General features: G+C 40.0%; 1 protein-coding gene across 11 annotated transcripts in view; it reads right to left on the bottom strand.

Moving 5' to 3' along the window:
• The window catches only part of lrrc7 (leucine rich repeat containing 7), a 617,417-nt gene that overhangs the window by 513,335 nt on the left and 80,116 nt on the right, over positions 1-23,966 (bottom strand). The window lies entirely within an intron of this gene.

Raw genomic sequence — 23,966 nt, 5'->3', positions numbered from 1 at the left:
TACTCACCAGCTGATGAATTTTTTTTGGTACGCACTATACCCGATTTTAATATCGACAGCTCTGCAGTATTGGCTTCAGAACAGGCTACTGACTGTATTACTGGAGTTGAAAATATGCTGTAATTTCAGTGGCTGAGGACTGTGGTTGGCATTAGGGGAGTATATCTGACAGTGTTTCTAGCATTTGGCATTTGCAGTTGTGGGTGGCTGTGTGGGGGTCCTATTCACCAGTATTTCAGCTACTCTAATGTCAGCTGATCTTGCCAGCAGGATTTTGCTAATAGAGAACTGTGCTACTGGAGAACCTTAAATATGTTTCATTATCAGCTACATCATTGTTCCAGTATAATTTCACTGTCACTTGAGTTAATCTATAAATAAAACATATAAATGCCCTTTCATCGTAGATTGAGGAACTATGTAATATTTTGCATGAAAATTTCATGCCTTAGCCTTCAAGCCTGGTGCCTTTCAATTTCCAAATTTTAATTTGTGCACCCTTACGTTTATCATTTGTCTAGATGTTTCTGTTTGCCTCAACCTTGAAATTTTTGTAATCTTAAATAATGAATACATTAAAGAATTTAACTTCTTAATAATTGGAATTATACCTTTATTGTAAAGCTAAAAACATGTTTACTATGATTAAGTGACAGGGTCCACACAGGCAACAAATGCAGTCTGACCATGTATACACAACAATAGCACTGTTACTAATATGCATAATAATAATGCATTCTAAATAACCTGTTCAGGAATGCTATTACATGTCTCTGAAGCAGGTTGATTTTAATTTTGGTCCTTCTGGTCCTGAGGTAACTATACACCATTGCAGCCCACAAAAGCAGACTGGCAATGTGTATATTATCACTTATTTAACATAATCCAGTATTTTATTTGCACATTTTTACCACAGATAACCAATTTCCTATTGGTAATCTTAGATCTTTTCCTTGATCAGCTTTGTGCACTACAATTGCATTTAAGACAAACTTTGTTTTGGCTACTTACATTTATAACAACATTTATACATATTAAATGGAATTTTCACTTTATTGGCCCAGGTATCTAAATAACATAAAATCTACTCAAACTGATTAAATGTGTCTGTTTATTTGTCTTGCTCCCTATTCCTTGGCATCTTTTTTCAAAATACAAAGGAGAAAAAGTTTTTTTATTCATTCATGGGAAGCAAGTGTTGTTGGTTGGCCAGTATTTATTCCCCATCCTTAATTGCGCAGAGGGGACCTAAGAGTCAATCATATTGGTGTGTGTCTGGTGTCACATATAGGCCAGACCAGCCGAGGATGACAATTTCCTTTCCTAAAGGACATTACTGAACCAGATGGGTTTTTCCAACAATTAGACTTTTAATTCCAGATTTTTTAATTCAATTCAAATTCTGCCATCTGCCATGGCAAGATTCAAACCCAGGTGTCCAGAACATTTCCTGGATCTCTGGAAGAACAGCCCAGTGATAGTACCACTAGCCATTGTCTCCACCTGTAATTCAACTCTAATTCTGTGACACTTGAAATTGGGTAAGAAAGTATATTCAAAGTTGATTTGGAGAGATTTTTAATCAATACAGGAAGTGGAATATATGGGAATAATGAAGGAAAATCGAGTTGAGGATTATCAGATCAGCCACAATCTCACTGAACAATGGAGTGGATTCAATGGGCCGAGTGGCCCACTAAATCTTAAGATCTTATCAATGCTAAGGATAGGTCAGAGACATCAAAGATTGAAAATGTTTATCTGTTTGACTACATTACCTTCCAAACATATATTGCTCATATCTACTACTGTAGATAAGTGTACTGAGGCCAGGTTTGGTGGACTTTCAGTTTCATTCTGACTCAAGTTGCTGTTTTCTACACAGTTACTCCCCCTGTACATAATAGTTGCAGTTTTCGGCATCCCATTTGCCCTCTAAAAGGTGAAAATCTTCTAGCTTTCTCTGGTCTGACCTACATGAGACTTCAGAGCCAATGGTAACATGCATGGCTCTTAACATGCTCTGAAACACCAAACAAGCTAAAATTTAAGGGCAATTAGCAATAAACAACAAATGCTGACCTTGTCAAATGATAGACAATAGACAATAGACAATAGGTGCAGGAGTAGGCCATTCTGCCCTTCCAGCCTGCACCACCATTCAATATGATCATGGCTGATCATCCTTAATCAGTCTCCTGTTCCTGCCTTATCTCCATAACCCTTGATTCCACTATCCTTGAGAGCTCTATCCAACTCTTTCTTAAATGAATCCAGAGACTGGGCTTCCACTGCCCTCTGGGGCAGAGCATTCCACACAGCCACCACTCTCTGGGTGAAGAAGTTTCTCCTCATCTCTGTCCTAAATGGTCTACCCTGTATTTTTAATTCTGGAAGCTCCTTGTATGCTGCCTGAACTGCTGTGCTCTTCCAGCACCACTAATCCAGAATCTGGTTTCCAGCATCTACAGTCATTGTTTTTACCCCGTATTTTTAAGCTGTGTCCTCTGGTTCGGCACTCACCCATCAGCGGAAACATGTTTCCTGCCTCCAGAGTGTCCAATCCTTTAATAATCTTATATGTCTCAAAAAGATCCCCTCTCAGTCTTCTAAACTCAAGGGTATACAAGCCCAGTCGCTCCAGTCTTTCAGCGTAAGGTAGTCCCTCCATTCCAGGAATGCCACATCTGATTTAGGAAAACCAGACCATGTTTTAAAACGAGGATAAGGAATTAATTGTATTAAAATTTGCAGGCGGTCCAGATACATGGAAATAAAAGTTCTTAGAAGAACAATTGACAAGTTAAAAACCCACAGATGGCATTTAATACATGAAGGATTGAATACAAAAAAAAGTGACAACTGTTCAAAATGGAATTTGTCATATCTAAAATAGAATGTATCATTTTGTACCACTCATTACAAGATGGAGAAAGACTGCAGAAGACATTGCCGTCAAGGTTTGCACATGAGACTTTATGGCAGGTTTGATGCTCTCCTTTAATTTTGTGAACAGGAGAACACTTTAAATTCCAACTAAGAACCTCCAAAGAACATACATATAGCTTTATATTTTGTAATCAGTTTAAGGTAACTCCAATATGAAAGCATTACTGGAGAATCCAACGTACAAAACTTAATAGTTGCCCTGATTTTATGAATGCATTTAGTTTGCTACATTTCCAAAAATTGTACAAAATTACCTTTTGTTATTTTGCCGTGTCCAAGGCTCAATAATTTGACAGAAACTTTTGAGAGCACCATCATTACTGCTGGATAATTCCATAAAGTTAAATTTCAAGGAGTTCACCAAGGCAGCTGAAGAGTTTTTTTTTAATTGAATACTATACAAATTATATTTCCATTTTTCTTATACAATTAACTTATTTAGATTGATCATTTAATTTGATAATATACAAAGTAATATATGATGATATTTTAAGTATGAGCATCTCAGTGTAAAGTGAGGCATTACTGACTATGCTTAACCTTAAATCAACTCTTTTTAAAAACATTTCTTTTGGATATCAAGAGGTCGTAGGGGAAAAGAAGATAAGTACTTAACTGAAAATTAGAAAATCCATAAAAGTGGAAAAGTTCACTTATATTGATAGAGTTACCAATATTTAGCCAGACCTGGCTACTTTTTGATATGACACACATCACCAGGGTGGCACACAGGAAATCAAGGCCCACTATTCTGATTATGAATCATCAGACTCGAAACATTAACTCTGCTTTCTTCCCACAGGTGTTGCTAGACTTGCTGATTCTCACTATGGTTTGACATATAAATCTAATAAGTTAAAACTCTAACTCCCTTATAAAACTCGCTGTACACAGATGCATAAAGCACCAATAAACAAAGCAAATTGCATTATGGTAAAAGGAAAAACTGGGAAGGCAGTTCAATGGTCCCTGTCCACAGGAATCACCGACTTGAGCCCTTGCTTGCCAGGACTTTTTTTTTCACTCTCTCTTCTCCAAGTAGTTTTTGTGTGCCTGCAGGATCTACAGTGTGTGGTTCAGAAATTATAAGTTCTCTGACTTAATGGTTAAAAGCATCAGCCTACAGCAACTGGTGGGAGAAGATAATTGGTTTTCTTCACATTTCTAATATGTTTTACTACACAGACATACCTCCTCCCTTTCCAAAGGTCCATAGGCTTCTGGCAATATCATGCACACCTACAAGCTATTCAGTTATCCAGGAACCAGTCTCATCGTTGTTGGAAACCAGATGGCCTACTAACATCCGATTGGCAGAACTGGTCCTCACTCTCAGCAACTTCTCCTTCGAAAGCACCCACTTCCTTCAGACTAAAGGGTAGCCATGGGCACCTGCATGGGCCTCAGCTGTGCCTGCCACTTCATCAGATATGCAGAACAGTCTGTCTTCCGCAGATACACTGGCACCATCACTCCCTGTTCCTCTGCTACATTGATGACTGTATCGGTGCCACTTTGTGCACCCACGGGGAGGTTGTACAGTTCATCAACTTCACGAACACCTTCCACCCTGGCCCCAAGTTGATTTGGACCATCTTGGACACCTCCCTCCCCTTCCTGGGGCTCTACATCTCCATCTCTGATGACTGATTCAACACAAACATCAACTTCAAACCCACCAATTCCCGCAGCTACCTGGACTACACCTCCTCCCTCCTATGAAAACACTATCTCTTACTCCCAATTCCTTTGCCTCCGCCATATCTGCTACCAGGAGGTACAATTTCACTCGAGGACATCCCAGATGGCCTCCTACTTCAAGGACCACAATTTCCCCACCTACGTGATCAACAATGCCTTCCAGTGTATCTCCTCCACTTCCCGCATACCCCCCCTTGAAACCCAGCCCTCCAACTGCAACAAGGATTTAACCTCTCTGGTCCTCACCTTCCACCCCACTAATCTCTGGAAAAAGTGCATTATCTTCAACCATTTCTACCGCCTACAGTCAGACCCCACCACCACAGATACATTTCCCTCCCCACTCTTACCTGCATTCCGCAGAGACCATTCCATCCACGACTCCCCCATTAGGTCCACACCCCCCACCAACTGACCCTCCACTCCTGGCACCTTCTCTTGCTGCCATAAGAGGTGTAAAACCTGCGCCCACACCCTCCCCCTCACTTCAATCCAAGGCCCCAAAGGATCCTTCCACAGCCGGCAGACATTTTCCTGCACATCCAAATACCTCATCTACTATGTCCATTGTTCTCAATGTGGTCTCATCTACATTGGGGAGACAGGACGCCAACTCACGGAATATTTCAGGGAACATCTCTGGGACACATGCACCAAGCAACCCCACCACCCTGTGGCTGACCACTTCAACTCCCTCTCCCACTCCACCAAGGACATGCAATTCCTGAGCCTCCTCCACCACCAAATCCAAGCCACTAGATGCCTGGAGGAAGAACACCTCATCTTCCACCTTGGGACCCTCCAAACACATGGCATGAACATCAACTTCACCTGTTTCCTCATCTTCCCTCCCCCACCTCAACCTGCCACCAACTCGCCACCACCATCTTGCACTGAGCTACCTGTCCATCTTCCTTCCCACACATCCATTCCACCCTCCCCACCAATCTATCACCATCACCCCCGCCTGTATCTACCTATCACCTTCCCAGCTACCTTTCCCCCACCCCTTCCTATTTATCTCTCAGCTCCCCTTTCCCCTTTCCATCCACATTCCTGATGAACAGCTTATGCCTGAAACATTGATTTTCCTGCTCCTTGGATGCTGCCTGACCGACTGTACTTTTCCAGCACCACACTTTTTGACTCTCGTCGACAACATATGCAGTCCTCACTTTCTCTCTACCATCCTCCACAGCTGGGTCATAACTCTACAAACTAATAAGACTATAAGAAATAAGATTAGGGATAGTTTGAGCAGCCCTCAAGCCTGCTCTGTCAGTCAACAGGATCATGGCTGATCCACCCGACATTCCTCACATCCAGTTTCCTGCCTTTCCCTGTTACTCTTGATACCTTTACTAATCAAGGTGCTATCTTAGCCTTAACATGCACAAGGATTCTGTGCATACTACTGTTGTGGCAAGAAGTTCCAAAGACTCTGAACTCTTTGAAAGAATGAATTCCTTCTCATCTCAATGTTAAATTGATGCCCCTTTATTACGAGACTATGCCCTCTGGATCTAGACTCTCTTATGAGGGGAAATATCCTTTTAAAATTTACCCTGTCAAGTCACTATGTAAGAATACTACATGTTTCAATGAGATCACTTCTCACTCTTCTCAACTCCAATGAGTACAGTCCCTATTTAGCCTTTGCTCATATGATAATCTTTCCAAACCAAGATTTGGAGATGCCGGTGTTGGACTGGGGTGTACAAAGTTAAAAATCGCACAATACCATGTTATAGTCCAACAGGTTTAATTGGTAGCACTCTAGCTTTCGGAGCACCGCTCTTTCATCAGGTAATGTTATCTGATGAAGGAGTGGTGCTCCGAAAGCTAGTGTGCTTCCAATTAAACCTGTTGGACTATAATCTCGTGTTGTGTGATCTTTAACTTTCTCCAAACCAAGGTCATCCTCATGAATTTTCTCTGAACTTCCTCCAATTAAATTATATCTTTACTTAAATAAGGGGATCAAAACTACTCACAGTATTCCAGATGTGGTCTCACCAGCACCTTGTACAATTATAGTAAGACTTCCCTACTCTTATACTCCAACCTCCTTGAAATAAGTGCCAACATTCCATTAGTCTTCCAGATTACCTGCTGCACCTCCTTGCCAGCTTTCTGTGGTTCACATATAAGTACTCTGAAGTCCTTTTGCAGCTTTTCACAGTTTGTTCTTCACTAAAATAATAAAATTCTATTCTTTTGATCTCCCTTCCAAAGTGAACAACATCGCACTTTCCCACATTATACTCCATTTGCTAACATTTTGTCCACTTACTTTATCAATAGCTCTCTGTAAATTGCTTATATCCTTCTCACAAACTGCCTTTCTACCTATATTTGTATCAATTGCAAATTTGGAAACAGTACATTTACTTGCTTCCTCCAAGTCACTAATGTATATTGTAAACAATTGTGGTCCCAGAGTGATCCCTGTCGAACTTCACTGGTCACTAACCTGTAAAAGACCCCTTACCCCCATTCACAGTTTCCTGTCCATTAATCAAGCCTCTATCTATACCAAAATACTATTCCCATATTGCGGGCTTTATCTTATGACTCAGCCTTTTGAAAGGTAACTTGTCAAATGCCTTCTGGAAGTCCAAATGCAACACATCTACTGGACCCCCTCAAGACACTCTGTTTGAGACTTCCTTGAAAAATTCTTAATACATCCTTCATAAAAGGATTTCCCTTTCACAAAAGGCATGCTGACTCTGCTTGATTAGGTTATGATTTTCTAAATGTTCTACTACTATTTTCTTAATAATCAATTCCATACTTTTCCAATATTAGATGTTAGGCTAATCAGCCTAAAGTTACCTGCTTTCTTCCATCCCTCCCTTTTTGAATAGAGGTGACACATTAACAAATTTCAAATCCAGAATCCAATGATTTTCGGAAACACATAACCAATGCTCCAACTATCTCTGTAGCTTGATTAGAGTATTATTTTCCAAACGTTCCAAATTTTTAGATGATATTGCTAAGTGACAGCAAATAATTAAGGAATAGGTGAGGCTAAGGATAGATCCTTGGAGGATACCACAGATAATGATAATGACAGTAAGTAAAAGAAGCCATTCAAGTGATAAACTGGCTATGATTAGAGAGATTAAAAACAGAAGTAGGTTAATTCAGTTCCCAGCCAGCTAGTGACAGTGGCAAAGAGATTGGCATGGTCAACCATGTCAAAGACTGAAGACAGGTCAAGAAGGATTCAAATGCAAAGTTTACTTTGTCACAGTCACACAGGATGCCAGTTCTAACTGTAGTTAGAGTTCTGTTGGTACAGTGACAGAGGCAGAAATCTGATTAGCATTGGGAATTCTGTGAAAGATGGACATGGATTTAAGAAGTGGCAATATTGGCAAAAGCCTTTGAGAAAAGAAAGGTTGGATTGGGACGGTAGTTAGCAATGAACATAAATTGATATTTTGAGTACTGATTGTAGCCAATTTAAAGAAGGGGGAGCAGTTGCTGAGGAGACAGTGCCAGTAACAATACCAGTAACAGATTAGGAACCAGGAAATGAAGTAGGGTTGGCCATCCTACAATGTCACTGGGTCAAAATCCTGGAACTTCCTCCTTGACAGCAGGGTGGACCTACACTCCAAGGTCTGCAGTGATTCAGGAAGGCAGCTTATCATCATCTTTTGCAGGGCATTAAGGATGGACAAGAAATGCTAGCCTACCCAAAGGTGACCACTTCTTGTGAACGAATTTAAAACAAAACAGTTTAGCAGGAATAGAGCAGGAAGAGCAAGAGATGAGCCTCATGGGCAAACTGAAAAGGGAATGAGGGGAGATAGGAGAGAAACAGGAATGGCCATTTAGCCCATTGAGCCTGCTCTGCCATTCAACCATATTATGGCTGATCTTCTACCTCAACATAACTTCCTGCATTATCCTGATATCCTTTGATATTTTTAAAAACTAGAAATGGTCAAGCTCTGTCTTGAATATACATAATGACTGATCCTCCACAAACATTGAGGTAGAGTATTCCAAAGTAACATTACTTTCTGAGTGGAGAAATTACTCATTGCAGTCCTAAATGATTTGCCTCTTCTTTAATACCGCATCATCTGGTTCCATATGCTTCTCCACCCAACCACAGAAAACATGCTTCATTCATCTACCCTCTATTGAGCCCTGTAGAAACTTTGTATGCTTCAACGAGATCACTTCTCAGTTTTCTAAATTCTGGAGGTTATAGGCGCAGTCTCCTCAATTACTTCTCATAGGATAAACCTGCCATTCCGAGAATCAGTTTGGTGAACCTGTATTGGACTCCTTATATGGTAAGTGTTTCCTTCCTGAGGAAAAATGATCAAAACTGTACACCATACTCCAGATTTGGTGTCACCAAAACTCACTGCAAATGCAGCAAGACCTCTTTACTCCTGTACTCAAATGATGTCACATTAAAGACCAATAAGCTATCTTCCTAAAATGTTTGCTGCACCTGCAAGTTAACTTACAGTAACTTATAAATGAAACCAACCCGGTTCCTTTGCAGATCAACAGTTACCAATGAGAAATCCTCTACCTTGTTTTTCTTAATAAAGTAGACAACTGCACATTTTTCTACATTATATTCCATTTCCTATCTTCTTGCTCATTCAGCCCATGTAAATCCTTTGAAGCCTTCTGTATTCAGGTCACAACTTTCATTCCTATCTAGTTTATGTCATCAGCAAACTTAGAAGTATCTCATATTTAAGTCATTAAAATAACCTATGAATAGATAGGCCACAATCTTTGTGGAACCCCATGATCACAGCTTGCCAAATTAAGCACTTATTCCTACTGTCTGACTCCTGTCAGATAAACGAAAGCTCAAGTTGTTTGATTTAGGTGGTCAATTACCCAAAGTAGGCAAAGATATAACAAACAAATGTTATACAAATGACAACATTTTCAATTTCAGTTCTCAATCCTCCCATAAACTACAATTGGAGGCAGTCCTTATGGAATTCTTAGCTATTGTCAGCTACTTGCTCAAAAGGTTTGGGAGATATTTCACTCATATCACATTGTCTAAATAGCAAAAAAGCACAATTTCCAAAAATCTAAAACATCTGTGCAAGAATTTGAACTCTTAGAAACTTCAAGAAATGTCCTTTTTTGTATCATTGGTGGTCTGTCTGGAAAGTCTAAGCTGGAGGGAAGAGAGGAGGATAAAGAGAAGGTGAATGACCCAAGGGAAACCAGAACATCAGCTGCTGAACAAGCAAATCAGAGGAGGTAGACTCACAGGATCCCTTATCATTTCAATACAGTGCATATATGACCAAGATGTTCCTACATTGGAAAAGAGAGTAGGAGCTTTGTTTCTTTAGGGAGATCCTCAGAGTTGTGTGACCATCTTAAACAAATTCCACATGCAAGAATTGTCTGTTGAAATTAGGTCCCTGCAAAATAAGTTCCATTGCCTCTAGCTCCATGCAGATTGTCTCATTAGTCAGATTGCATTTCATACTTGTATAAACTTGTTGTGTTTGGTGAAGAAAATGCCTTTATTATATTCCCCATGGATATCTAGACGCAATCGTTTAGAGTCCTCGAATTGGCTCAGATTTCAGGCCTATCCTAAATTCAAAAATGTACTGAACTGATTACACCATGCAAGCAGTCTTCTTCAGACCAGCAGTAACAGGACACTTATTCCAACCTTCCACTTTTACTCCTGCACAACAAAGAAAAAGATGACCATTGGGAGACAATGGTAACGCAGCGCACAATTGCAATATGCCACCACTAGGGGATTTGTTGGCTGAGCTTTACAGAAACTGAGAATTAGATCCATTACAAAACAAGATACTTCACTAGAGTACACAAACAATAATTCCTTTTCAGTATTGTGTCAAATTCTGGACCAAGCATTTTTGGAAGAATGTTAAGGCATTTGAGATGGTGTGGTAAAGTTTCAAGAGAATGGTTCTAGGGTTGAGGAGTCTCAGTTACATGGCTAGATTAGAGACACTCCATTGCTTTTCTTGGAGAGTTAACAGTAGAGTTGATAGAGGGATGAAAATCATGAGGAATCTGGAGACAGTAAATGGGCAGAAACTTTTCTTGTCAGAGAGGGTGCACAGCAGATTTACCAGGATGCTGACTGGGCTGGAAGGTGTGAGCTATGAGATAAGATTGAATATATTGGGATTGTTTTTCTTGGTGCAGTGAAATTTGAGAGCGGAGCTGACAGAGGTTTATAAGCTTATGAAACATACAGACAGGGTGGCTAGGAAGGCACTTTTCCTAGTTAAGAGGTAGAAGGCTAAGAAGAGAATTTTTTTCTCTATCCAGGCGATGGTGAGAACCTGGAATTCACTGTCTGAAAGAGTAATCAAGTCAAAAGCTCTCTAAACATTTAAGCATTATTTAGATATTCATTTGTGTAGCCGTAGTCCTAGGGCTATGGGTCAAGAGCTGGAAAATGGATTTTGTGTAGTCAAATGTTTGTTGACTGGTTAGTCACAGTGGGCTAAATGGCATCCTTTATGGCTGTGTATATCAGAGAGTCTATGAGTCACCTGAAGGATTGGAAATAGAAGGCACCAATGTAAAATAGTTGGCCAAAAAAGCAACAGGACATGAGGAAGAACATTTTCACACAATAAATGGTAAGGATCTGGAATGAAATGTTGGACAGTGTGGTGGAGGTACATCCATTTGTGATTTTCAAAAGAGAATTGGACAATTACCTGAACAGAAAAAGAAATACAGGGCTATTAGGAATAAATGGAAGAGTGGAACCAGGTAAAATGCTTTTGTGATACAAATGACAGCTGACTCAGACACAACAAACCAAACGGCCTCTTTTAGTGCCTTCATTAATATTTGAATCGAGCATCCCACAAGATAGAAGTTCACTGCATCTGCATACTTTATTCTGCAATGGTATTACACATTACCAGAATTGAATGAAAACAACCAACATGAGAGGGAAATAATAGTAGTGTTAAAGAAGATAGTGAGAAAAGAGGAAAAATCCAACATGCTATTAAAAAAAATCCACCTGCTTTTTTGTGGATTATCTTAATTCTGTTGTCTCTAGATGCTACTTGAAATAGTTTTTGGCACTTCCTACTCCATTCCTATCAGAAAATGCTGACAGCATCAAAGTACTCATAAATGAACAATTTAACGCAGAGTCCATAATGCTAATCTACTTGGGAAGGGAAAAAAAAACACACTGCTATTATTAGAGTCATAGAATCATAGAGATGTACAGCATGGAAACAGACCCTTTGGTCCAACCCGTCCATGCTGACCCGATATCCCAACCAATCTAGTCCCACCTGCTAGCACCAGGCCCACATCTCTCCAAACCCTTCCTATTCATATACCCATCAAAATGCCTCTTAAATGTTGCAATTGTACCAGCCTCCACCACATCCTCTAGCAGCTCATTCCACACACGTACCACCCTCTGCGTGAAAAAAGTTGCCCCTTAGGTCTCTTTTATATCTTTCCCCTCTCGCCCTCTAGTTCTGGACTCCCCGACCCCAGGGAAACGACTTTGTCTATTTATCCTATCCACGCCCCTCATAATTTTGTAAACCTCTATAAGGTCTCCCCTCAGCCTCTGACACTCCAAGGAAAACAGCCCCAGCCTGTTCAGCCTCTCCCTGTAGCTCAGATCCTCCAACCCTGGCAACATCCTTGTAAATCTTTTCTGAACTCTTTCAGGGTTCACAACATCTTTCTGATAGGAAGGAGACCAGAATTACACGCAATATTCCAACAGTGACCTAACCAATGTCCTGTACAGCCACAACATAACCTCCCAACTCCTGTACTCAATACTCTGACCAATAAAGGAAAGCAAATCAAACGCCTTCTTCACTATCCTATCTACCTGTGACTCCACTTTCAAGGAGCTATGAACCTGCACTCCAAGATCTTTTTGTTCAGCAACACTCCCTAGGACCTTACCATTAAGTGTATAAGTCCTGCTAAGATTTGCTTTCCCAAAATGCAGCACCTCACATTTATGTGAATTAAGCTCCACTTCTCAACCCATTGGCCCATCTGGTCCAGATCCTGTTGTAATCTGAGGTAACCCTCTTCGCTGTCCACTACACCTCCAATTTTGGTGTCATCTGTAAACTTACTAACTGTAACTCTTATACTCCCATCCAAATCATTTATCTAAATGACAAAAAGTAGAGGGCCCAGCACCGATCCTTGTGGCACTCCACTGGTCACAGGCCTCCAGTCTGAAAAACAACCCTCCACCAACACCTCTGTCTTCTACCTATGAGCCAGTTCTGTACCCAAATGGCTAGTTGTCCCTGTATTCCATGAGATCTAATCTTGCTAATCAGTCTCCCATGAGGAACCTGTTACTTTTAGGGAAAGAGTGAAGTTTCCATGCAACAGTGGAGCAGAGTAAATATACTGAGATATAAATCTTACAGAGATATCTTGAGTTCCTGCTCTAACTTTAGTAGAAATCCATCAGAAACGTGGATAAACAGTGAAACCAATTATGCAGTGTTCCCTGAGATTTTTCACTCGAGTTATTTAGGTGATTAAAAGTAACCCTGAACATGTATCTATCCATGATAAAACTTCAATTCATCCTTGATCAATGTGTCTTTAACTGAAAAAAATAGTTTTAAAAGTTCTTTTCTACAGAACCAAATATCCTTCTTCATTATGAGCACAAATCAAAATATCAGACCAGCCTCTCAATAGATATTCAAAACTTGAGGGTTCTAAAATGAATACAGTTCCATTGTTGACTGTAAAAGTTATTTACATGGTAAAAGCTTTAACTAATGTTATTTTGGGATGCTTACATACTGACTTCTCAACTGGCAAATGCCTGTCCAGTTTCACAACTTTGTTTTTAATGAATGTAGTTTTGAACAGTCTAAAATGTTGACAGATGATAACAAACTGAACCCTTGGATTGTATTGAAGTATCAGCATGCTAACTTAAAAGTATAGAAGGTCATGAGAAAGGTATGAAAGAATATGTTGATAGGATTGGAAGAAGAGACTAACAGGAGGTTTGTGTTAAACACAAACACCAGCAATTCCTTTCAGGAATTCTGTGACATAAAGGTACGACCAGGAATTATGAAGGAGCCAATAACTTCAATTCAGCTTTTGGATCTAATAGAAGATGACTCACTAGTATGGGACATGATGTAAACTAGCTGTAAACCAATAAGTGTTTTTTTACATCAATGGCTCAGTTTTGATTCTAGCCAAAGAACACGAGTTCAATTATTTAAACTAAAGCTCAAATTTGTGAAGGTCTGTCACACTAATCCAAACCAATTTAGTTTCATTTTATGTGGAAAATAACTCTCAGTAAAAATGGTGTAGATGCACCATGCCATTTCCATGTAGATGAAATATCAACAAGTATAATTTATATGGTGCCTTCAATGTCATAAATCGATCTGCAGCAATTTACAATGGCATTATAAAATAGAACATGTTATGAAGTCAGGAGACGTTAAGGCCAATGACCAAAACCTTAGTCAAAAAGGTTAGTTTTAAGGAGAATTTTAAGCAAGGAAAATGGGGGAGACAGGTAGAGAGAATACAGGAGGGAACTCCAAAGTTTAGGGGTTCTGGCAACTTGGCAAAGCAAACAATAGTAAAGAAATAAAAAATTTGGGATGCTCAAGAGCTTCAAACAAGAGGAGCACAGATGTTTTTGAGGTTACTGTGGCTGAAGCAGATCACAGAGATAGGGAGGACCAAGATCATAGCAGGTTTTGAAAATAAATGTAATGCTTTTGAAAAGTGAGCATAGCTTATCTGGGAGCCAACGAATGTTAGCAGTGACAAGACGATGAAGCAATTTCGACTATGGGCAGCAGACCTTTGGATAGCCTTGAATAAACAGAGGCTAGAATGCGTGAAACTGCTCAGGAGTTCATGAAAATAGTTAAAGCCAGATGTAAAAAATAACAGAGTCAAGTTTTAGGAGCACTTCAGTTGTGGCAAACTTAGGTGATGTTACGGAGGTGGAAACAAATGCTCTTGGTGATGGTGTGTTTATGTGGCTGAAAATTCATCTCAGGATCAAATATGGCACCAAGATTATAAAGAGTCTGAGTCAGCGTTAGGAGATAAATAGAATTGCCAGGAAGATTAGATTGTAGACAAAGATAATGGCTTCAATTGTTTCAATATTTATTTGGAGGAAATTGCTGTCAAACAGTCTGATCACTTAAAGACTGCAGAGGGGTCAAGAGAAGTGGTGGGGAGGCAGAACTGGGCACTGTCATTGCACATCTGGAAACTGATGTCATGTTTTTTGATAATGTCATTGAATAGCAGCATGCAGATGAGAAACAGAAGCAGGAGGGGAGAATAGGTCTTTATGGCACACAAAATATACATGTGGGACTGGGAACAGAAGACTTTGTAGTTGTTCTCTGGCTACAATGGGATAGATAAGACAATTGCAGACCCCCCCCAACTACAGCATTGTGGAGAGGTGTTGGAGGAGTATCCTTCTTTGCTTTTATCTTGTTGGAGGAGAATGGTGAAAGCAATTTGTCAAAAACTGCAAAAGAAGGGCGCAGTGGTTAGCACTGCTGCCTCACAGCGCCAGAGATCCGCGTTCAATTCCCGCCTCAGGCGACTAACTGTGTGGAGTTTGCACGTTCTCCCCGTGTCTGCGTGGGTTTCCTCCGGGTGCTCTGGTTTCCTCCCACAGTCCAAAGATGTGCAGGTCATGTGAATTGGCCATGCTAAATTGCCCGTAGTGTTAGGTAAGGGATAAATGTATGGGTATGGGTGGGTTGCGCTTCGGCGGGGCAGTGTGGACTTGTTGGGCCGAAGGGCCTGTTTCCAAACTGTAAGTAATCTAATCTAAGGGGAAAGATTACTTTACTTAGTCATTGTCACCTAGAATGTCATTTGTGACTCTGGGAATTGCTGTTTTGGCACGGTGGAAATCTTATTTGAGGGATTCACATCTGAAGTTCTAACAAAGGAGGAAATTGTGTTTTGTGCCTCAGACTTGCAGAGGTGGCATTCACCAGTTTGTGTGTGTGAACTTGAACTTTTATCCAGTTTGCAGATTCATGCTTCAGTGCTTTGTTTGATTTGCTTGAGCCACATGCACTGGATTGACTGACAGTGCACTGTACGTAGTCAACAGAAATATATAATAAACATTGAACAATTCAAAACAACAGTAGGCAGAGACTTAGGAGGTGACAACATGTTCAAGGGCTTTAAAGAGGAACTGAAGGTTGGAGATGAGACAATAGTGTGCAAAGACATATGGACTGAAGGTCGGGTTTTGGTAACAGCAGATTTAAACAAGAAAGTGACAGTAGCTGACGAGAGAGATTTGTTAACATTATCAACTCAAACCTACGATGCAGGAAGGGAAGGTGGATGATCAGTAGTTCAGTGGTAACAAAAGGGCAGGACAACAGGAGGTGGACCTTATGGACAAAATCAGCATAAAGTTTAAGAGGAAGGAAGCTCAGAGAGAGAAGTTAGACAACCAGAGAAATTAGCCTAAAATACTGAGATCACAATCTTGCATTGTAAATACTTGCTTTCATTGACATGGAACATATTGATGTATTTTTACATATTTTCCGAATGAATTAGAGAATCAAAGCAGGGATGCTATTATACACGTCTGGAGCAGGTAATACCTGAGCCTAGCTCTCCCAGCTCAGAGGTAGGGGCACTACTGTTGTGCCACAAGAGGCTTTGGTGGATTTTAACATTGAGATTTTGGTCAGCAAGAAACAGATCTGGAATCTAGTAGAGCTGTATTATATGTTAATCATATTTACCATTGAAAATAAATCAAAAGATGTGGCATTATTAAAGAAAACCAAATCCCCAGGTTTAGATTTTGGCTTATCAAACAATTAATTCTTGCTCTTTTGGTTTGTAACTGATAGATGTTTAATTACGTTACTGTTTTGAATAGCACCAACTTCCTATTATGGACAGTATCTATTATTTCCCATATAAACTCCAAAATCCTATGTAACAGAATGTATTCAAGCCTATAAAGTAGGACTCAAACCTGTTGACTTCAGGTCAGGTCAGACAATACAGCTTTTCAATAGTAAAATATTTTACATTATAAATCTGAACTTAAAACAGAATATCCCCAATAAGATGAGAATGAAATGATTTTTATCATTAAGAATAAAACTGATTTTCTGCTTAAGGTTTAAACAGCTAGATGATAATTTCACCAATAAGTACCTTGTTTCCTTGCATTGTATCTCATTATTAGTCAATATTACCTCATTTCTATGTAGTTCATGATTTTCCCATGCACTGGTGATAAACTAGATGGACCAATTCCCAACTTGAAGGTCAGAGCAGTTACTTGGCAGATGCAGTATGCCTCTGCTTCTCAGGATTTTCATCTTAAAGTACATTTGCAAACATCTCACGGCACACTCCTAGGGCAGTGACCACCACTATCATCACCACCCTTTATCCCTTGAAGTCAACATCAGCAAAAAAAAACAGCCTCACCACTGGCTTGCATTCTTACTGCTCACTCACCTTGCGGCTACCTGCATGCGCTAGCTTGACTTGTCTTTTACTGCAGAGGGACAGTCAGGCACTTTGACCTGGAGGGCACTGCCACTCATTGTCCAATCTCAGTGCAGGAGGTTTGCCACTGTCGGTCAGACACTTGGATCAACCAGGGTCCAAGTATGTGGAGGAATTGGGCCACAGTCAATCTTGCAGGTCATGCTCAGTCAAGGCTGTCTTCACATGTCTGACCAGGGTGGAGGGTACATCGGTGGAGAAGAGGCAAGGTCAGTCCTGGCGATTTGGTTAGTAACTGTAAAGGAGGTTATCAGGGGGCAGTTTATAAAGTGTAGCAAAAAATGGGAAACTCAATCATATTGTGATGCAGAAGGAATAATCAAAGGAAGAGGGTAACTCCAAATATAAGGGTGGAATCTGATATATCATAAGAGAGAATGAGGTACTAATGCAAACAGCAGATATTAAGTATGGGTAATGTAATCAAACCGAGGGGGGAAATTGAGGATATGACTTTGAAATGAAAAGGTTGGCTCAGAATCTGGGGAGTCCAAGAACGATGGGATTTATTGGGACTGCAACAAAATGGGTTCACTAAAGGTGGGAGGGGGAGGAATCTTGATTATCAGTCTGAACTTACTCAGAGAAGTGCTACCAGGATGGTGTGCCATCTTTGCAGAACTTCAAATGTACAATAAGGAAGTAAAACAACTGTCAACACATTCACAATGGGGTAGACTAAGTTTCTTTGTTTGTTGCTCTGTGGGGACAGGGTGTACTGTGAGGTTGAGTTCAGATGGTTGTCGAGCATTGGTCATCACCCAAATCTGAATGAGTGTTCTTGCTTTGCTAAGTACACTGATAGAATGAACATCTATCTCCAGAGAAATGTGCATTTATGAATGATCACATCACACATACAAGGTTGCAATAAGTGTGGGACCCACGTGGAGGCAAGATGCTATTACAAGGCATTCACAATACTGTGCATATCATTGAAGACAAAGATAAAGTGCTAAGTCTTGGCTGCACTGGTGAATGTAACAATTGAAGGATGCCTTAAGTCAGCTGGTAACTAATATACTGCTCGGAGATGAGCAAGATTTCATCAATATATCTGTTACCCTCTCTGGAATGTCTGAAGAGGCTGCCTAACTCTGACATGGTAGCCATGTAAGCAGGTCCTGCAGCTAAAATAACAGTTGATCAGATATGTGATGATTGAAAGTGCATTTATGTTTACAGATGTGAAAATGTATTCACAATGGTGTCTCATCATGCCATCCAAATGCCCTCAGAGTACTTTTTTTCCTTTGCTCTTGTATTTAGTCTTGGTGATGTTCTGGAGTCCACAGCTGGGGTGGAGTTGGCCTGCCCTGTTGACTGGAAGATTTAAGCAGATGAATTCAGTGGCAATTTTGGCTGGAGGGCCCAGACAATCTGAGAACATCTGCCCAATTGCAGGCTCACCCTCCTTGGCTATAACTTCTCCAAGGTTGGAGATCGCAGGTAGGGTGGAGGTGAAGGGGTCTGGAGTGTTCTCAGAATAAATTATTGGAGGGTTTGTGTATGTTCCACTCTGTCTTAGTGCCGACTGGCACTACCATGTCTACTTGACAGGAAGTGAAATCGAGAGCGATGTTAAGGTTTCTCATCCTCCTCTCACCTTGCCGATAACATTGAACAACACTGGTTGAAGCAATGGAGTACAAGTTGAATGCATTTCCAACGGCTACTGAACATTCCGTTGGATCTGGCCTTCTATAGAAGCAACAAACCTGACCATGCAAACTGCCAGATGTATACATGCTGGAGCTAGCATTGTACTAGTAACACTGATGGACTACTGCAACTTTGATCGAGTTTACTGTCTCTGATTGCTTCTCCTGTGACTGTGCACTTGCAGTCATTAATAGCTGATACCATGGGGTCATCAACTGCTCAGAACAAAGCAGGTGCTTGGTCTGAGTGCCAGTAAGCTGGAGCATCTCTTTCTCAATCAGCTATGGAAATATGCATTGATGTAACCTAGAAGGAGAACTCAATAAGGTAAAAGTACTTCAGGTGGAGGAAAGTGTAAGAATTAGCCTTACCAGTGCATCCTCTTAGGAACTAGAGACTTCTGCCTCAGAAATTGAAGAGAAGCTGATAGACTGGCCTCATTAGAATGGTAGCTGTAAGGCTGCTGCTGGTGCCTCCAAGAAAAAAATCCTCAGTTGTGCAATAACTGATTGAAGTTTAAGCATCTTAAGAATGGTTAACAATGGTGATAATGGGAGAACAGTGTGGCACAGCATAATGAAGCTTAGTTGGTTGCCTGGATATGGAAGTCTCAGTACCTCTATGAGTGGTCTTGGACCTCTCTTGCCATCTTCTTCACATTGTGAGTGTGGGCAGGACGGGTTAGTACTTTAGGAGGATGAGGTAATAAATGTTGAGTGAATGCAATGATGAGAGTAATAGACCATAGGCTTGGTGATGTTACTGTGCAGTGGCATTGGCAGTGTTAACGTGACTGTGAGGAAGCAGACAGAGTTGATGCCACTTTCCTTTTTGCGGAATGCCAAGGATGATTAACTTTTTTGTGACACTTCTGTGCATTTCTCTTGATCTATAAAATAGCATTGACTTGGGCCTCTAACCTGGTCCAGGCTGGCTTTGTCTGATGCAATTGCCTACTTTGATGGTCCACAGGAAAGAGTGCTTCCCCCCCCCCCACCCCCCCACCCAATCCTCCCCCCTGTCCACTAACACCTCTCTTTAATTGAAGCAAGGTGCTTATTTCAGCATTTGAAGTGGTTTGCAGCTGCAGTTTAAATATGGTGCCTCCAAATGAATAAGCAAGATTCTGGAAGTAGTAAAGCACTTCTGCCTCTGCTGTTGCATGTTTGAATGAGAAGAGCACAATGGAGCCTGGATGCATAATTAATAAAGTGAGCACTGAAAGATTACATGAGAAGCTTTGCACTAGACTATAGAGGACACCCTCATGTAACTCCCAGAAAAATAACCCAGACCTAAAAAGAGTGAAAATCTTGGGCACCATCTCTTTATGAAAAGCATCTTTCTAACTTTAAATATTTTGTTTCCAATTTATCCTGTGTCTTTACATGTTCAGGTGTGAAAGCATGAAGGCTTTCAATAAATTTTAATCTTTACAAGAGAACTGATGCCTTGTTCCAAGGTTTGCACTGCCATGTCTGGTTTTTCGACATGTCAAATAATTCTGTTCAAAAATCCTAATAATAATTCAACTTCTAACCCATTCCTGAATGACTAATAACATTCACAATGATAATATCAAGGGTCCTCCACCCTTATGCTCAAACAAAGCTTAAACCGCCCCATAAACAGATGCAATCCCTAGGAATTGAAACCATTTTAAAAAATCTTGACAAATGCACATGGAAAACCATTTACCTTTATATACTTTTCTATAATTTCTCAGTTATCACGCTTTGCTGAAGTTCACAGGTAGCACAAATAGATTTAAATTACTGAGTTATAAAAATGTTGAAACTTACAGTTTAAAACATAGGCAAAACATGTTATAATAAATGTGGAAAGGAGTCAGATAGATCCTGCTATCCTGATAAGAATAAAGACCTGTATTTTCATTGGATGTTAATAATCAGAAATGAGTGATGCTACTGTTGGTGATGGAATAATTTTATTCAATCACTCACTATGACTGTATTAAAATATTGATGCAGTTAATGTTGATTCAATTAGTAATTTCGTACATTTACAATCAAAATGAACAGATCAGGAAGGTCTCAAGTTCAATCAATAGTTTGTAGTTATTAGTTGTTAGATGATCTCAGCTGAATGGCATTAAGGAACATCGGTAGTATATTTAGGTGTTATTGCAACTGCCTCAAGAAAAGGATGGGAAGTCAGCCAAATTTCCTATTTTTGATACAACGAATAGTCCATTTGGAAAGTGCATATTTGAGAAAAATGACCAAGACAGCAATTGCCTCTCATATGATACCCCTGTGGTAAAATCATCATCATTGGCAGTCCCTCATAGACAAGAGTGATTCTCTTCCACTCTTGGGGTGAGTCCAAACATGGCTGTACCACCTTTTGCAGCTACCGTGGGCTCTGTTATACTTGGGACAGAAGGTGGTTGCAGGAAAAGGTGGGTGAGAAGTTGGTGTGGCAGCATGCTCCTTTCACTGTTTTCACCTGGCCTTTGTATTTTTCCCCCCAAAAGTAGTCTCAAGGTGCTGTTCCTCCAGTTTGATGGTCTTAGGCCAATGATTCTCAGGATTCTGTGGGAATCCTGCAGTTCACTAGTGAGGCATCGAGGGTATCACAAGTGTTTCCTCTGTCAACGCGTGGCTCACTTGCCATTTCAAAGCGGGGAGTAGAGCATCAGCTTGGGGAATCTTGTGTCGCTCATGCGGACAACATGCCCAGCCGGTCATAGCCGATCAAGGGTAGTCAGTACCTCGATGCTGGGGATGTTGGCCTGGTTGAAGATGCTGGTGTTGGTGCATCCTTCTTCCCAGCCAATTTGCAAGATCTTGTGGTGCTACTGCTCCAGCACCTTGTTTGGTAAAATAGCCCACTGGCACTCACAGTCTAGTTTCAAATATGAAGCATAAGTTCAAAGGGGAGATACCACAGTACAGGAGTTAAGTGTCATACGTATTCTGGTAAGAATCAGTGTTTTTAGAAGAATGGAATCAAATATATCAGTGATTTAAAAACTCAACTTTTATAATTATTTTTAACAAAGGTTTTTGAACCCTTGAGATTGACTGAAATTATACCGCAATTGTTCTCAATATTTTATATTCCACATGTGTGTAGTAATTCTGTTACTGGCTGAGTAAATCCACAGGCCTGGACTAATTATCCAATGAGCTTGAGCTGAAATCCCATCTTGGTTACTTAATAATTTTAAGTCAGCTTTTAAAAATTAAAGAATTTTTAAAAAGTTGGTATTAGTAGAAATAACAACGAACTGTCAGGTTGTTTAAAAACGTGAAGCAGGTTGGTCACCTTTTGGAGATTAAAAACTGACATCCTTTCTTAGTTCAGGCTGACTCATTTGACCCAGTGATAGGTTTCTCACCTTGTATTCACGCCATCAACAACACTGCTGTAAACGCTGTTTGATTTTAGCTCATCTGCTGCTGAAATCATCATTCAAGTTGTTACTACCTCTACACTTGACTAGTCAAGTCCACTGCTGGTCATTCTCCCACATTATTCATCTCTAAACTTGAAGTCATTCAAAACTCTACCGTCCCTATATTCACTCGCAGGAGGTATACTCCCTCATCACTGACCTACATTAGCTCCAAGTCAAACAATGTCCTGATTTTAAAATTCCCATGTTTGTTTTCAAATCTTTCCATGGCTTAACCCTTCTATATCTTTGCAATCTTCTTCAGCCTCAATCCTCCAGTATTTTCCATGTTTCTTTCAAGATATCTGTTCTTCTCTAATTTTGAACACTTGTGCATCTCAAATACTCTATCATTGATGGTCATACCTTCAGTTGCCCTGGCCACAAGTACTGGAATTCTTTCCTATAACTCTCTACATCTCAACTTCACTTTCTTCCTTTAAGACCCTCCTTAAACCTTCCTATTTCACTAAGCTTGCAGTCATCTGACACATCCGCTTATATGATTTGGTATTATACTCTGTTTTCTGATGCTGTTGTGAACAGCTTTGAAACATTTACTTACATTAAAGACACTATATAATCCAAATTGTTGTTGATATGTGATTGGAGTCCCACAAAACTATGGTTCATGTTTAACTGATGTCTGATGTCACTGAAAAACCACTCAGTTGCAACAATGGTCTAGAGTGCCAATACATCATGTTTTAGGCCAACTAAGGAAGGGTAACATGTACCTGCTTTGTCAGTGAAGTTCACATCCCAATAATGCATTTAAAACAAAACTATTTTTCACCTGGAGAGCCAGGATTATCCTGTCAAAGATAATCTGAACAAAGAAGAGCATTCTCAGAATCCAGGCAATACAACACATCCACCATTGAAAAATTACTGTCTTCGTGTTTAACATCTTCATACACACCAGGGATCGAACACCCCTTGAAGAATGTTAACCATATTTGACACTAGCTAAATTCATGCTGTGAAATAGATCTTTAAATATGACAACTTAATATGAGCAATGACAGAATAATTAAATGGACTCTGCAATATTATTGATCAATAACAGTGCTAAACAGCCCATTTGTCCATTAAAACTAAAATAAGCTATTTCATTTTTGTTCACTTTCTCTGACCAGTGAAGAATCTAGTCCTCAAATAAGAAAGTAATGGTATAGATATTGAGACAAATAGTCACAGAATTCATCTTATAAACAAACCAATATTTTTGCTTTTTAAATTAAAAATTAAGGTAAGCAATGTTATTCAATGGCTCTGTTCATCCATTAGTATTGCTCTGTCATACAAAAGGTGGAGGAGGAAAATTGACCTAGATATGGATTTTGTTCAAATAAGTCCTTGAAAAGGCAGGACATGTCTTTGACCTTATTTCCTAAACAGCTAACACTCCCCACTATCCACCAAGAAAAAATTCTGTAATGATGGCAATTTTCAGCGCATAACTACATTCAATTATGAATAGTTTAAAAAATCTGATACTTTTTCCTCCAACTATGAAGCTAGAAGCATTGAGGTACAGATATTCTGTATAGTCAAAACCTTATAAAGTACATGCTGCTGGATAGAATGTCAGCTTCATAAAAGGAACATTATGAAGTGCTAACCAACCAAATAA

This window comes from Chiloscyllium punctatum, chromosome 7 (genome assembly GCF_047496795.1).
Source record: "Chiloscyllium punctatum isolate Juve2018m chromosome 7, sChiPun1.3, whole genome shotgun sequence".
NCBI classification, from domain to species: domain Eukaryota; kingdom Metazoa; phylum Chordata; class Chondrichthyes; order Orectolobiformes; family Hemiscylliidae; genus Chiloscyllium; species Chiloscyllium punctatum.
This window is presented reverse-complemented; position numbering and strand designations above follow the sequence as displayed.